Source organism: Falco peregrinus, chromosome W, assembly GCF_023634155.1.
Source record: "Falco peregrinus isolate bFalPer1 chromosome W, bFalPer1.pri, whole genome shotgun sequence".
Lineage (NCBI taxonomy): Eukaryota > Metazoa > Chordata > Aves > Falconiformes > Falconidae > Falco > Falco peregrinus.
Window position 1 is genome coordinate 27,017,433 of NC_073743.1, and position 17,917 is coordinate 27,035,349.

A 17,917-nucleotide genomic window follows, 5' to 3' on the forward strand; every position below is an offset into this window, starting at 1 on the left:
AATAGCCAATCACATTATTGCACGCTTATAGAATGCCTTATAAAAGTCTACCTGGTTTGTACAATAAACGGATCAGATCTTGAACTCTGTGAGTATTTGAATCTGACTCCCGCTCGCCCGAAATGCCCGCAGCAGATGTGAAATTTAGATGTTTGAAAGTCGGTTATGAAAGACTTGTCCGGATGATCTAATAGGACTAGATAAAGGTTCGAGTTACTAGGTAAGCCTGATTATAGAAAAGTTGATAGAAGGAACAGGGAACGTGTACAGAAGGTAAGAGAAGAAGAGCTGGGTCGTGCTAAACTGGTAGAGGAGATGAGGCAGAGACAGGAGGAGTGTCAGGCAGAAGTGAAAGAGTGAATCCCTCTCCTATGGGACCGGATCACTGTGCATATTGTAGGGAAAGTGGACACTGGAAGCGAGATTGCCCTAAGCTAAAGAACCATCAAGGGGTTCTGGTGAACTAGGGACTAGGAAAAATGAGGTGGAATTTTAGTGATTACAAAACACACTTATTTGTTAAACTTCAGTAAAAAAAAATAAAAAATAATTTGTTACAGTTGTGGGAGCTGCTGGCCACCAGGAAAACATCCTGAAACCTTTAAAGTACAAACTAAAAAAACAAATAAGAATGCCAAATTCACCAAAATCTTTGTTGGGATGAGATTTATTAGAACATCTAGACGTTTAAAGAAGGAGAAATGAAACTAAAAGTTAAAAATGATCAAGTAATTGAAATCTTGAGCTTATCTTTAATTCAACAGAAAAGAGGAAAAGAGGACCTCCCTGAAGTAAAAGAAATTTTTAACCAGGTGTATCTGAAAATAAATTCCAGGAAAGGTGAAAAATGCTTTACCTGTTACAGTAAAAATATAAGGGGGAGGCTTGCCCAGGCAGGTCAGATAAAAACAATATCCCTTGGTCAGCAAGGCTGTGGGGATATTGGCAGAAAAAGTGAAATAAAATACACTCTGTAGTAGTTCTACTAATGTAAATCTGTGTGTTTTGCCATGACAGTGACTTGTTATGGGATGTGCAGATGAAACTCTGCATTGACAACAAAGTACAAGGAATAAGGTTGGTCAGGTGCCTCCTACCATAGTCAAGGGCAAGACTGGGTTGGCCTCTGTGTTTGCCACCAAGAAGAATCTTGAGCTCTGCTGTTGGCTGCAACCCAGTAGGCGTTGAGTGGTGGGAACATATGCCATGCCAGACCTTGATGTGAGGAATGGCCCACTCTGAGGCACTGATTTGGAAATTGGAAACTGCCTGGCCGACCATGAGGCCAGACGAGTAACAGAGGAGGTAGGAAAGGAGGAATTATCCTTAATACCAGACGATAAAATCCAAACTGTAAGTACAGATCAGGAGCCAAACTATTCTAAAGAAAACTTAAAGGTAATTCAGGACATGAATGATAAAATAAAAATAAATAAGTGGACTTATTTAAAGGATGGTCGTATAGTGGTACCATCCAATTTAATATGGACCACAGCCCTATTATTAATAAGACGCATTGGGGAGCTGATACTTTATATAAAAGTCTAAATCAGAAATTGATAGGGCGAAACTTTTATACTGTAATAAAACAGGTGTTATAAATTGAGACCACAATAGATCATAATCCAATTAAAATTTTTATTAATTATAGCAAGTAGAATATGAGCAAAAACAGCGCTGGACGACAGGGGAGTCTGCGCTCCACCAACTGCCGTCCTGAGCAGTTCAAACAGTCCCTTTTTATACCTTTTTTTTACTTTCGTGTTCATGAAGTAGTGGAGGTGTTGACCCTTCATTCATATGCACAAGCGGCATCCTGGACACCTGGCGGTTATCTTATCTTTTGTTGCCTAATCTTTACATTGGGCTTAACATAAATCTTAATATACAATACCCTAGTCCATAGTTTCTTACACAGGTGACTCAGCAATGTGAAATGTCTTTACGCAATAATCCCAATACAGCAAATAAAATAAAACTAGGGAACATTAGTAGAGGAAATGTTCCAGGGCAACACTGGCAGATCGATTTCTCGGAACTTCCTAGAAAAGGGGGTATCGATATTGGTACTAACAGATACTTTTTCAGGTTGGCCAGAAGCCTTCCCGTGCAGAACTGCTAAAGCCCGGGAAGTGACCAAAATACTACTCCAAGAGATAATACCTAGGTTTGGAGTCCCAGCGGTAATGTCCTTGGATAGAGGACCACATTTTGTGTCCAGAATAGTACAACAGATCAGCCACCATCTAGGAATAGATTGGCAATTACATACCCCATACCGACCACAATCGAGTGGCCAGGTGGAAAAGATGAATCATCTAATCAAACAACAGATTGTCAAGTTAGGTCAAGAAACAAATCTAACTTGGCCCCAGTCTTTGCCATTAGCTCTTACACGAATTCGAACTAGACCAAGAACAAAAGAGGGGCTTAGCCCATTTGAAATTTTATATGGACGACCCTATGGGGTACAAAAGGGGACGTCTTCACAGATTGGTGAAGAAACAATGACTTCCTATATGGTGGCACTAAACAAACAATTAATAAGAATTGAGAAGCATGTGATGGGAACACGCAGTAGGGGTCTGGATGGACCTGTTCACGATATACAACCAGGGGACTATGTATACGTTAAGTGTTTTACAGATAAAACCCTGGAACCACAGTGGACAGGACCTTTTCAAGTCCTGCTCACCACCTACACTGCAATCAAGGTTGAGGGACAGAATTCTTGGATTCACCATACCCGGATTAAGAAAGCCCCTGCAACTTCGTGGAAAGTAACCCCAGTTAAAAAAGAACTGAAACTCAAATTTACTCGGACAAATGGGAACAATGTGGGTGGCAAGTAAGTGAACCTGAGCGGTTGTGGATCCACCATATGGGAAGGGCACCACAACAAACAATATAGAACAAAAGAGTCTGGGACTGAGCCAGTGGCCAGTCTTGCCCAACTTGTTATCAGTAAGCCCCAACTCAAACAAAGATATTTTTGATCAAAACAGACTTTATATGTATATATGAGGAACGTTTAGATTCTTAAAATGATCAATAGTGGGTTTAAACCATTTGTGTTTTTTTGTACCCTCTCTCTTGCCTACAACCAAGAGCCTGATAATTGGCCTTGGAATCATGCCCAGAAAAAACACACTGGAATAATGGGAAAGGTGGACTCAAAGACGAAACTAGCTATGGTGTTTTTTTCTGAAAATGAGGTGTACCAAAGGAATCAATGGGATCGGGAGGATGTACACAAAGTCGACCGATTATGGGGAAAATTAGGAGATAGGATAAAAGTAGGGTGTCAAACATATAATGAAAAGGATAACAGCAAGATTTCGGGAGACACCCAGATTAATGTCAGAAAGGTAGATAAGGAATTTACCCTTCTAAATACAACCATGTGCTTTAATTCACGGGAATGTTGGCACAATTTTACCTTAACCGAGCCCATCTTTATAATATGCCTAGGAAAGGAATCCCCAAGAACAGCTCTGACTTATAAGATCAAAATAGCAATCATGCTAACCACTGTTCCTACCACCACCACAGTTACAACAACCCCATTAACGCTTGATCTTAAATTAACTAAACCAGATCCAAAAATTTATACAATTGGACCATATGTAATCAGAAATACAGGTCAGCAACAAATGTTGTTTAACCCAGAATGGTCTCTTTGACGTGCGGAATGCCTGGCTCGCCAAACTGACGTGCGGAATTAGACTCTATAACTCGAAAGTTATAAAGTAGGTATGTTTATTGCGCGCAGATGCACGGGGGATCGCTCCTCCACAAGCGTGCATACCCAAAGTGACGAACCATCTCACATTTATACAATGAACAAATGAATATTCAATTAACGCCTATACATATTTGTTACATAAACCCCGCTTCGTATGTTAATTAGCTTATCAGTCCTTTGCCTGGAATGTGGTGGTCTTGCAGGTTTGTAGGTGATTCGTGTTCTTGTGACCATCCGATCTTCTTCAGGTGATTCATGTCCTTGTGACCACCCGATCTTCTTCAGGTGATTGTGACCACCCAATCTTTTCCAGCAAGGAGACTTAGCACTCCCTCCCTCTAGATAGCATTTGAATGTCTCTCATCTTTTCTTATTCTCTTTTAAATAGCCCCTTTGTTAGAGGAAGAAGGGCAGGCGTCTCCCCTTTGTTAGAGGAAGAGGGGCAGGCGTCTCCCCCGTCTCCCCTTTGTTAGAGGAAGAGGGGCAGGCATCTCCTCAAAACTGTGGTTGTCACCGCACCCATGACTAGTCACCATACCCACATTCCTTAAGCAGACACATACAATCACAATCCATGTCCATTATCCCCATTTCACATTATTTCTCCATATCAATCCCCCCTTTTCTATTAAATTAAGTAAATTCTTTTACTTAAGCAGCCTTCCCGAATGATATAAAGCATCATACATAAGTGTTACCCTTTTAAACATTCTCCAAACCCACAAATATAACATAATGGTTAGTATTAAGGAAATTCCTCAACTGATCAATAAGATCACAATGGGGTGTACCAGAGTGTTAAGAATTCCTGTTGCAGAGAGTGACCAGCCAAAGAGAGTATCCCACCAATTATGGTTTCCATCCTGTTCTACCTTTTTTAAAACTTTCTTGATCCCCTCTACATCATGATGGATCATAAGAAGAGTTTCATGTCCCTTTTCTTTGGTTTCTTCCAGTATACGTTGTAAATCTGCATGTTTTAATAGTTCTTTTATACTGCTTATATTTAGTCCTATGGGGGTAGTAATTATTATCTGTGATAGGGTAAAACTGGATTTTAAGAATTGATGAGACACTACTGGGGCTGAGTAACTAAAATCGCATCCTGTGATAGTAGTAAAATTACAAATACAATAATTTGAATACTGTGCAGTCTCTTTTACCTCCCCATCTATGGTTATTGTGTTACACTTAGTTCTCAAACACGCACATCCCTTCCCTGCATATATAATTACTGTTTTCAAGTTTGCATTTGGTCGGGCCTCGAAATGACATATTTTCTGATCTGTATCTAAACAAGTATCCTGAGCCATTATAGTATTGCTTTCACAGAGGAAGCCCTGCTGCTCTCGCATAATACAAGATTCTAAATCTACTGTTTGCCACTTGTCGCCTATCTTTCTGGCCCATGTTCTATGTTCAAAAGGGTATAGGAGCACCCCATTATGGTTAATTCCAAGGGCTACAATGGGGTGTATGGTAATTATTACTGCATTATGTATGGTTAACACAAAAGTTGTGATGGTGTATGTGTTGGGGTCATAGGTAAAGTTCACCATATTCCACCATGACTGGAGTTTTCTACCTCCGTAGCACTGTCCCAAACCATCTTTCGAATTTCTGTAGGAAATATGCCTTCCTCTCCTTCTCTTATTATGGATGCAGCTATTGATTGCATCCACATTTGGGCTTGGATGCAACTTAGAGCCAGGGCGACGTCATCCTGTAAACCACCTAATGCCTTAGTGATGAGTTGATGATCTTCCATGTTTATTTGTTCCCACCTGGGGAGTACCTTCGATATCAACCATTGATGTGCCCCTAATGCCAATAATGAAGATTTTAGTGGTTGTTGTAGTTTTGATAGATCGGCCGTGGTGGCGGCTAGTTTATTCATTATCACCTCTGAGTCTATGGAATTTAATACTCCGAGTCCTGTTCCCAACATTCCAGTTACATCTCTCACTATTCTGTTTCGATAAATATTTCCCCTTTTTCTTAACCAAGTTGTCCATCCCTCATAAGAGGTTCGTAAGAAGGGGGAACAGGATGGCTTAACATCAGAAACATTGACTTGTATTTTTAACTCTATTCTTTTCAGAGACCATTCTGGGTTAAACAACATTTGTTGCTGACCTGTATTTCTGATTACATATGGTCCAATTGTATAAATCTTTGGAACTGGTTTAGTTAATTTAAGATCAAGTGTTAATGGGGTTGTTGTAACTGTGGTGGTGGTAGGAACAGTGGTTAGCATGATTGCTATTTTGATCTTATAAGTCAGAGCTGTTCTTGGGGATTCCTTTCCTAGGCATATTATAAAGATGGGCTCGGTTAAGGTAAAATTGTGCCAACATTCCCGTGAATTAAAGCACATGGTTGTATTTAGAAGGGTAAATTCCTTATCTACCTTTCTGACATTAATCTGGGTGTCTCCCGAAATCTTGCTGTTATCCTTTTCATTATATGTTTGACACCCTACTTTTATCCTATCTCCTAATTTTCCCCATAATCGGTCGACTTTGTGTACATCCTCCCGATCCCATTGATTCCTTTGGTACACCTCATTTTCAGAAAAAAACACCATAGCTAGTTTCGTCTTTGAGTCCACCTTTCCCATTATTCCAGTGTGTTTTTTCTGGGCATGATTCCAAGGCCAATTATCAGGCTCTTGGTTGTAGGCAAGAGAGAGGGTACAAAAAAACACAAATGGTTTAAACCCACTATTGATCATTTTAAGAATCTAAACGTTAAAATCTGTTTTGATCAAAAATATCTTTGTTTGAGTTGGGGCTTACTAATAACAAGTTGGGCAAGACTGGCCACTGGCTCAGTCCCAGACTCTTGTTCTATATTGTTTGTTGTGGTGCCCTTCCCATATGGTGGATCCGCAACCGCTCAGGTTCACTTACTTGCCACCCACATTGTTCCCATTTGTCCGAGTAAATTTGAGTTTCAGTTCTTTTTTAACTGGGGTTACTTTCCACGAAGTTGCAGGGGCTTTCTTAATCCGGGTATGGTGAATCCAAGAATTCTGTCCCTCAACCTTGATTGCAGTGTAGGTGGTGAGTAGGACTTGAAAAGGTCCGGTCCACTGTGGTTCCAGGGTTTTATCTGCAAAACACTTAACGTATACATAGTCCCCTGGTTGTATATTGTGAACAGGTCCATCCAGACCCCTACTGCGTGTTCCCATCACATGCTTCTCAATTCTTATTAATTGTTTGTTTAGTGCCACCATATAGGAAGTCATTGTTTCTTCACCAGTCTGTGAAGACATCCCCTTTTGTACCCCATAGGGTCGTCCATATAAAATTTCGAATGGGCTAAGCCCCTCTTTTGCTCTCGGTCTAGTTCGAATTCGTGTAAGAGCTAATGGCAAAGACTGGGGCCAAGTTAGATTTGTTTCTTGGCCTAACTTGACAATCTGTTGTTTGATTAGATGATTCATCTTTTCCACCTGGCCACTCGATTGTGGTCGGTATGGGGTATGTAATTGCCAATCTATTCCTAGATGGTGGCTAATTTGTTGCACTATTCTGGACACAAAATGTGGTCCTCTATCCGAGGACATTACCGCTGGGACTCCAAACCTAGGTATTATCTCTTGGAGTAGTATTTTGGTCACTTCCCGGGCTTTAGCAGTTCTGCACGGGAAGGCTTCTGGCCAACCTGAAAAGGTATCCATTAGTACCAATATCGATACCCCCCTTTTCTAGGAAGTTCCGAGAAATCGATCTGCCAATGTTGCCCTGCATAATTCCCTCTGCTAATGTTCCCTAGTTTTATTTTATTTGCTGTATTGGGATTATTGTGTAAACACATTTCACATTGCTGAGTCACCTGTTTTATTACAGTATACAAGTTTCGCCCTTTCAATTTCTGATTTAGACTTTTATATAAAGTATCAGCTCCCCAATGAGTCTTATTAATAATAGGGCTGTGGTCCATATTAAATTGGATGGTACCACTATACAACCATCCCTTAAATAAATCCACTTACTTAATTTTATTTTATAATTCATGTCCTGAATTACCTTTAAGTTTTCTTTAGAATAGTTTGGCTCTTGATCTGTACTTACAGTTTGGATTTTATCATCTGGTATTAAGGATAATTCCTCCTTTCCTACCTCCTCTGTTACTTGTCTGGCCTCATGGTCGGCCAGGCAGTTTCCAATTTCCAAATCAGTGCCTCAGAGTGGGCCATTCCACACATCAAGGTCTGTCATGGCATATGTTCCCACCGCTCAACGCCTACTGGGTTGCAGCCAACAGCGGAGCTCAAGATTCTTCTTGGTGGCAAACACAGAGGCCAACCCAGTCTTGCCCTTGACTATGGTAGGAGGCACCTGACCAACCTTATTCCTTGTACTTCGTTGTCAATGCAGTTTCATCTGCACATCCCATAACAAGTCACTGTCATGGCAAAACACACAGATTTACATTAGTAGAACTACTACAGAGTGTATTTTATTTCACTTTTTCTGCCAATATCCCCACAGCCTTGCTGACCAAGGGATATTGTTTTTATCTGAACTGAGCAAGCCTCCCCCTTATCATTTTACTGTATCAGGTAAAGCATTTTTCACCTTTCCTGGAATTTATTTTCAGATACACCTGGTTAAAAATTTCTCTTACTTCTGGGAGGTCCTCTTTTCCTCTTTTCTGCTGAATTAAAGATAAGCTCAATATTTCAATTACTTGATCATATTTAACTTTTAATTTCATTTCCCCTTCTTTAAACGTCTAGATGTTCTAATAAATCTCATCCCAACAAAGATTTTAGTGAATTTGGCATTCTTATTTGTTTTTTTTTTTTAGTTTGTACTTTAAAGGTTTCAGGATGTTTTCCTGGTGGCCAGCAGCTCCCACAACTGTAACAATTTTTTTTTTTTTTTTTTTTTTTTTTTACTGAAGTTTAACAAGTAAGTTGGTTTTGTATTCACTAAAATTCCACCTCATACCCATTCCCTGCCCTAGAAGGGCCGTTACCGGTCCTGTTGTACTGCAAATGCTGCAGCAATTGGGGTGACATTGTCAGGTCCTTCTGCTCAATTGTCAGCAAGAGCAACCCCTCCTCCTCACCAGCAGAAGGGTTCGGGGCAGGAGATGCTCTTCCTGCTCTGCAGGTTACACAAGCCTGCCTCTGCAGCAGCACTTCTGTTTTAACTCTTTCTGACCCTGAATGCAAATCTGCTACTTGTTGCTTTAAGTCTGTGTTCTTACATATCATGCCTTTGCAAGCAAACAGAAAACATCCTGCCATGCATCCCAGCATGATTCAGTTGCACCTTCGAGGGGGTATGGGGGTTTGTACAAACTCACCCCAACACTTTCACAAGGTCTTTGATTCTTCACACACACACGCATGCCTCAGGTTTTACATACATCAGTATAAGTTTTTATATCTTACAACGTGTTTCATTCTGGTTGCTCCACAGAAGGAACCGCAACCTGAGCTTTTTAACACAAAATTTCAACAAGAACATCTTTCTAGTTTAGGTCTCAGTTTTTTCCTATCCTTTTCTAGAGCCACAATCAAAGATCAGGTGATGTTAATCCCGCACTCTTTCTAGTGCTAGTACCATAGGATCCCGAGGGGGTACTAATCCACAGTCCTTTTGCCACTCAGGTTTGTCCTGGAGGACGAAGAACATGTCTGCATACGATACTTCGTCCCATTTTCCTTCTCTTCTCAGACACAACATTAATTGCAGGAGAGTGTTATAATCTAACGTTCCTCCCTCCTGAGGCCATTTCGCATCACTCCCCAATTTATACAAAGGCCACCACTGATTACAATATTTAACCAATTTCCTTCTATTTTCGGTACCACCCTGTCCTACGGTATCACTCCAATGTTTTAATATACAACCCAAAGGCGATTTTTCACAGGGCTTACTCCTTCCATTTCCCATTTTGCAATTTTAATTACTTTGTTTTTCTCCGGCCGCCTTAGCCACCCAAGGTCGGAAACGCGGATAGAGCTTTTTACTCGTTTTGCACTCAAACGCCTGTCTCAAGCACTCTTGCACTCACACTTAGTCAAAATAATTAAGCTATACACGGAAAATCAAAATGCGCATCTCAATCACACCATTCACACTCTCCGGGCAGCCCGCAGTCACACAAGCAGTATGTTATACGGTACCGTGCACTTATGTACAAACTCTTAGGAACACTAACAGTTCACAAAGTATGCATTTCAATGAACAATTGCCAATAAACAAACAACAAACAAAAACCAATTTTTCCTGGTCTTAAGCAGAGTGTTAAGTTTTCCGCTATTTGCCACGAATTACCAGAATGTTAATATTTTTCAACATACGTTTCATAACTCCGAGTTTTGAACATATAACAAGACAACACATAGAACAAACAAGACACAGAGCGCTATTTCAGTTGTTACATTCCAGGAATTCCCCAATTCTTAAAACAACCTAAAGGAAGTTTTTAGCTTCCTCTTTTTCCTACGCAAAAGTTTCCCTTTTACTTTTGCCGTGAGGTCCCTCTTGTTCCTGTGAGACTCCGCCTTATTCCGTCCCGCCCCCCGCTTTCCGTCACGAGGCCTCCGGGCTTTTAGGAATGGCAGTAACCTCGGGTTTGCTCGATCTGCCCTCAAGATCGCTAGCGGCCACCCCTTGGTCAGCAAACCCCCTCCCAAGGTACCTTTCCTCCTGGGGACTACGCTGCGCGCCGGACGTCTCCGTGCGTCTCACCAGCCGCCCCGTTACTAAACATACCGTTTTATCCGCGGATCCAGGGGTTTCTCTTCTGCTCCCGGGTGAACAGCTGAGAAGAGGAGGCTCCTCCGAGGAAATCTCCCGGGGCGCGCCTAGGAGCGTCCGCTCCGCAGCTGGTCCCTCAGCCGAGCAGAAATCCTCCTGCCTGGCTCGCCAAACTGACGTGCGGAATTAGACTCTATAACTCGAAAGTTATAAAGTAGGTATGTTTATTGCGCGCAGATGCACGGGGGATCGCTCCTCCACAAGCGTGCATACCCAAAGTGACGAACCATCTCACATTTATACAATGAACAAATGAATATTCAATTAACGCCTATACATATTTGTTACATAAACCCCGCTTCGTATGTAATTAGCTTATCAGTCCTTTGCCTGGAATGTGGTGGTCTTGCAGGTTTGTAGGTGATTCGTGTTCTTGTGACCATCCGATCTTCTTCAGGTGATTCATGTCCTTGTGACCACCCGATCTTCTTCAGGTGATTGTGACCACCCAATCTTTTCCAGCAAGGAGACTTAGCACTCCCTCCCTCTAGATAGCATTTGAATGTCTCTCATCTTTTCTTATTCTCTTTTAAATAGCCCCTTTGTTAGAGGAAGAAGGGCAGGCGTCTCCCCTTTGTTAGAGGAAGAGGGGCAGGCGTCTCCCCCGTCTCCCCTTTGTTAGAGGAAGAGGGGCAGGCATCTCCTCAAAACTGTGGTTGTCACCGCACCCATGACTAGTCACCATACCCACATTCCTTAAGCAGACACATACAATCACAATCCATGTCCATTATCCCCATTTCACATTATTTCTCCATATCATCTTAAAAGAATAGAGTTAAAAATACAAGTCAATGTTTCTGATGTTAAGCCATCCTGTTCCCCCTTCTTACGAACCTCTTATGAGGGATGGACAACTTGGTTAAGAAAAAGGGGAAATATTTATCGAAACAGAATAATGAGAGATGTAACTGGAATGTTGGGAACAGGACTCGGAGTATTAAATTCCATAGACTCAGAGGTGATAATGAATAAACTAGCCGCCACCACGGCCGATCTATCAAAACTACAACAACCACTAAAATCTTCATTATTGGCATTAGGGGCACATCAATGGTTGATATCGAAGGTACTCCCCAGGTGGGAACAAATAAACATGGAAGATCATCAACTCATCACTAAGGCATTAGGTGGTTTACAGGATGACGTCGCCCTGGCTCTAAGTTGTATCCAAGCCCAAATGTGGATGCAATCAATAGCTGCATCCATAATAAGAGAAGGAGAGGAAGGCATATTTCCTACGGAAATTCGAAAGATGGTTTGGGACAATGCTACGGAGGTAGAAAGAAAACTCCAGTCATGGTGGAATATGGTGAACTTTACCTACGACCCCAACACATACACCATCACAACTTTTGTGTTAACCATACATAATGCAGTAATAATTACCATACACCCCATTGTAGCCCTTGGAATTAACCATAATGGGGTGCTCCTATACCCTTTTGAACATAGAACATGGGCCAGAAAGACAGGCGACAAGTGGCAAACAGTAGATTTAGAATCTTGTATTATGTGAGAACAGCAGGGCTTCCTCTGTGAAAGCAATACTATAATGGCTCAGGATACTTGTTTAGATACAGATCAGAAAATATGTCATTTCGAGGCCCGACCAAATGCAAACTTGAAAACAGTAATTATATATGCAGGGAAGGGATGTGCGTGTTTGAGAACTAAGTGTAACACAATAACCATAGATGGGGAGGTAAAAGAGACTGCACAGTATTCAAATTATTGTATTTGTAATTTTACTACTATCACAGGATGCGATTTTAGTTACTCAGCCCCAGTAGTGTCTCATCCATTCTTAAAATCCAACTTTACCCTATCACAGATGATAATTCCTACCCCCATAGGACTAAATATAAGCAGTATAAAAGAACTATTAAAACATGCAGATTTACTACGTATACTGGAAGAAACCAAAGAAAAGGGACATGAAACTCTTCTTATGATCCATCATGATGTAGAGGGGATCAAGAAAGTTTTAAAAAAGGTAGAACAGGATGGAAACCATAATTGGTGGGATACTCTCTTTGGCTGGTCACCTTCTGCAACAGGAATTCTTAACACTATGGTACACCCCATTGTGATCTTATTGATCAGTTTAGGAATTTCCTTAATACTAACCATTATGTTATATTTGTGGGTTTGGAGAATGTTTAAAAGGGTAACACTTATGTATGATGCTTTATATCATTCGGGAAGACTGCTTAAGTAAAAGAATTTACTTAGTTTAATAGAAAAGGGGGGATTGATATGGAGAAATAGTGTGAAATGGGGATAATGGACATCGATTGTGATTGTATATGTCTGCTCAAGGAATGTGGGTATGGTGACTAGTCATGGGTGCGGTGTCTGGTCACATAGGCACACAGCTCTGAGGAGAGGACTACAGTTTTGAGGAGACGCCTGCCCCTCCTCCTCTAACAAAGGGGAGAGGGGGAGATGGGGAGATGTCTGCCCCTCTTCCTCTAACAAAAGGGGAGAAGCCTGCCCTTCTTTCTCTAACAAAGGGGCTATTTAAAAGAGAATGAGAAAAAGATGAGAGACATTCAAATGCTATCTAGAGGGAGGGAGTTGTTGCAGAATGGCTGTGTGATCATGGCCATGACTCCCTTAAAGATCTTTGTGAAACAAAGTTAGGGTAAGTTAGCTGAAGCAGGCCTTGCAGCTATGCTGAGGCATGCTGATAAGGAAGCTGAGAAAAACACTGACCTTGTGCCTAATGTTGTAAATAACTTTGAGGAATTCGCGTAGACAAGAGAGGAAAAAAAAATATGTAGCTAGCTATCCGCAGAAACCGCAAGTAGGACGTATGAAAATGTAACCCTTTAGAGCTTAGCCAATCAGCAGATGACTAGTAGGCATAATTAACTGGAACTGTATATAAGACATAATCGCGCCGTTATAAATCAAAGCTTGCTTTATCACTCACATTGAGTCGGCTGCTTGCTTTCCCTCGCTCGTCGCAGGGAGTGCTAAGTCTCCTTGCTGGAGAAGACTGGATGGTCACAAGGACATGAATCACCTGAAGAAGATCGGATGGTCACAAGAACATGAATCACCTACAAACCTGCAAGACCACCACATTCCAGGCAAAGGACTGATAAGCTAATTAACATACGAAGCGTGAGTAAGTGGGTTTAGGTAACTAATATGTATAGGCATTAATTGAATATTCATTTGTTTTATTGTATAAATGTGAGATGGTTCGTCACTTCGGGCATGCACGCTTGCGGAGGAGCGATCCCCCGTGCATCTGCGCGCAATAAACATACCTACTTTATAACTTTCAAGTTATAGAGTTTAATTCTGTACGTCACACCCAGCGCTGCCAAATAAAGATAGCCTCCGCTTGCCTGCATATTGCTGACTGATTCTTGAAATCACTTTGCTGACAGAAATGATAGTGCCTCTAGGTTATCTCTTAAAATATTTTTTAAAAAGCAGAATGATTTTTGAATAGTTGTGCCTGTTTACATAATACATCAAAATTACATTAGGTAACTTCATGTGAGAGCGAAGAAAACTTTTTAGTTGTACTAATTATATATACCTCTCCTGCAAGCTATTGACAGAAAATATATATGCTTAACTTTCTTAAGAGTTGAGTGCAGAAATCAAGTTGAAGTTGAGAATAAAAGTTTTATTTTCTTTTGGAAAATCCTAGGTTTACCAGTGGCTAGCAGTATGAATACTGTTAGGTTTTATGATAAAAGCTTGTCTGCACACCCACATAAGAGCCCAGAAAGACAAGGTGGGGGGGGAAGCCCAAATAATAATAATACTCTGCTCCAGCTCCTCCCAGGTCCATCACAGGAGCTAACAGCCTTATCAAAGGTCAATTTTCACAAGCCCAGAGGAACACAGAGGTCCCAAAGGCAGGCAAGAACCCAAATTAAGGACTTGGAGGAACAGATAGCCTGCCTGGGCCTCTCCCAGGAAACCCTTAGTCCCATTGTCCAGATGTGACACCCATCAAGATGAGTCAACACTAGATCACTTTTTTGACTGAGAGAGGTTACTACCTAGAGGTATGGGACACATTGTGGGATGCAGGGGAAGAGTATTTTGGGACTGCACAGGATTTATTATGGTATGTTTAGGGGAGGAGCCAAAGATGAGAAAGGGGAAGGATTTAGGTGATTTGGGGAGGAACAAATGTGGGGAAAATAGAGGGGCAAGGGGATAAAAAGGCTGATTGCATGTAAATAGGTGCTGATTGGTGCATTTGTTTGGTCATTCCCTGCACCTGATCAGTGCAGTCTGTCCTATCTTCTTACTAAATTCCTTTCTTCTTTCCTGGGTGATGGATTCTCTCTCTCTCCCTCTTCCCACCCACCCCCCGGGGGCTGAGTGCCAGCAACTGGAGTCAAACCATGAGTAGGAGGGCCTTTGTAGCTGTGGTGCCAGTGATTGGAGAGACCTGAGTGACTTGACTTCACAGCCAGCAACTGGAGTGAGACCTTGGGTCATAGCAGCCTGTGTGTCTGTAGTGAGTGAGGGTCTGGGTGCCAGCAACTGGGCAGGGACTGCAGGTTGGAGGGCCTGGGTGCCAGTGACTGGAAAGACCAGGGTGAGTGAAACCAAGTGTCAGCCACTGGGGTGGGACCAGGGGTCAGAGGCCCATATGTCTGTGATGATAACAACTGGAGTGAGTGTGGGTGTGCAAGTGAATGCCTGAGCGCTAGCAAAGATCAAGCTGGACTAGCTGGCAAGTAGGTGAAGTGGACTGGGAGCCAGGTGTGTGTGTCTAAGGGTCAGACCACTGGGGATTGGCTACTGGAGGACCAGGGGAGTCCCAGCTAGCTCTGGATATGCATGTGAGACAATCAGCAACTGGAGTGGGGCTATGGCCTAGGGGGTTCATATGTCCAGGTGCCAGCAACTGGGGAGACTGGGGTCCAGGGGCAGCTACTGGGCAGTTTGAGTGTCTGAGCCCAGCTGCTGGAAGGATCCACATTATACATATGTATAGATAGTCTCACTAGTGGGCCTCCATCCTGCTCAGCCAGAGAGGGGAGCAGGATGAGGCTGTTGGTGCTGTCTGTGTTCATGTGTGTGCTCTGAATGTCTCTGATTTGTATGGCCTGCCATGTATAAATGTGTATATGTGTGCTCTGTGTGCATATTCCTACTAGGAATACATTTTCAGACTCACTCACTACTGGTTAGACCTGGGGATGTGGAGCTGCAGCAGCCTTGTCTCTCTTGGGCTGTTGGATCCAGTGTGGAAATCAAGTTGGAGTTGAGGATCAAAGGGTGGGGTTTTTTTTCTTTTGAAAAAATCCCAGCTTTACCAGTGCCTCTTACATACAGTGTGAACACTGTCTACCTTTTATATTAAGCATTTATATAACTTTATATCTATCCTTATATACATTTCATGTTAAAGCTGTTTAAGCATTTCATTAAAATAATGCTCCTTTCATCTGCCATTACTGTCATGTTTAAAGCAGAATATGGTATGTATTTAAACAATTATTTTTATCAATTTTTTCAGGAAATAATGCTATGTGTGGTTGTAACTGGAGGAATTTGGATATAGATTTGAAGAATAGAATTAGAATTTTGAATATTGGAACAGTATGCCCTGGTTTCCACCTTGTTTTAAGATGAGCTGGCCTTCCTAACAGTTTTGTTATGGATTTCTACAGAATCCTTGTATAAAGTTATTTATGATAGAGTCCCTTAAACAATCACACTGGCTTTATTATAGTTACTTTTTAGTTTTGTAGTAAAGGACAAGCTGATGACTATGTCATCAATAAATTGTGTGGTAATGGTTAAGATACAACACTTGTAAAGAATTGCAGAGAGCCAGAATACTTTCACAGTGTGTTTATGTTGTCCAATGTGTTTGTTGATCAGTAATAAAAGTGTGAAGTCAAAGGTAAGAATTCTTAAACTGCATTTCCTTTGAAAACAGTGTAAACCAGAGTTCTCAGGTAGGAAAGCAAGCATAGATAGTATATCTCTATTCAACAGTTTCCCAGTGCAGACAAATCAAGTTAAACTAGTTTTACATTTTCATTGCATGGTGATAGAATGGGTTATATCTCTGTTGTTACTCTGATGTTAGTCAGATTTATCACATTACCTCTAACAGTACTCCTTGAGGATTCTAAAACATTTGCTCACTTCAGATGTGGAGAGAACAGAGCCACCTGCTGAATCAGTAACATTAGTTCTGTATCCTGTATGTTTTTCTTAGGAATTATTCTTGGAAAATATTTTAGATAACTTTAAGGGTGTTTTTTAACACTTTTTTGTTATGCATTTTTGAACTTAAATAAACCCGTCTTAATGGTGGAGTGATACAAAATATACCCTTAATTGTATTCAAAATATTTAAAAAATAAATCTAAAACATGCTTTGCTAAAATGAGAGGCATCAGCTAAATTAATAAGCATGTGTATTGGTCATACATGGCGAGGTTTTGATAGCAGTGGCAGGGGCTGCAGGGGTGGCCTCTGTGAGAAGAGTTCAGGGGCTGCTCTGTGCTGGACACAGCTGGTTCCAGCTGGCTCCACAACATCCTCACTGCAGACCAAAGCTGAGCCCATCAGCAAAGTTGGTGGCACCCCTGTGAAAATATATTTAAGAAAGGACACAAATGCCAGATGAGGAGTGAAGAAAAAAGTGAGAAACAACTGTACAAACACCAAGGTCAGAGAATAAGGATGAGCAGGAGATGCTCCATGGTGCTGGAGCAGATATTCCCCTGCAGCCTGTGGAAGAGACCATAGTGGAGCAGATATCCACACTGCAGCCTTTGGAGGACCCCATGTCAGAGCAGTTGGATATTTCCTGAAAGAAACTGTGGCCCATGGAGAACCCATGCTCTAGCAGATTTTTTCCTGAAGGAGTTCAGCCCATGTAACGATCCATGCTGGAGCAGAGGAAAAGTTTGATGAAGAAGGAGTGGCAGAGAGGAATTGTTATGTACTGACTGTAACCCCCCAGAGGCTCAGGGACAATGGAGGGGGGGGGGAGGTAGGGAGGTAGAGGGAGTCAGGAATGAAGGAGCAAAGGTGAGCCTGGGAAAAAGGAGTGGGGGAAAAGGTGTTTTTTTATTTATATTTTTTATTTTGTTTCTCATTATCCTACTCTATTTTTAATTGTCAATAAATTTAATTAATTTTCTCCAAGTCAAATCTGTTTTGCCCATGATAGTAATTGGTAAGCAATCTGTCTTTATTTTAACCTATCCTATTTTCTCCCCCTGTCCTGCTGAGGAGGGGGAGTGAGAGTGAGCTGCTGGATTGGCATTTGGCCCTTAGCCAAGGTCAACCCACCAAAGTGTGATAAAGTAATATGGCCACTCAGACTGATGATGATAAAGCCTTCTATAACTACAAAATCTTTTATTCTTCCTTT

The 17,917-nt window shown here is 41.6% G+C and overlaps 1 protein-coding gene and 1 long non-coding RNA gene across 7 annotated transcripts in view; both read left to right on the plus strand.

The window, feature by feature from the left end:
* LOC129783015 (single-stranded DNA-binding protein 2-like) overlaps positions 1-17,917 on the plus strand; it is a 159,754-nt gene that overhangs the window by 24,152 nt on the left and 117,685 nt on the right. The window lies entirely within an intron of this gene.
* Positions 912-2,040, plus strand: LOC129783016 (uncharacterized). Its single transcript, XR_008745048.1, has 3 exons — positions 912-1,398; positions 1,496-1,592; positions 1,919-2,040. It is a non-coding gene; the product is annotated as an uncharacterized LOC129783016 (long non-coding RNA).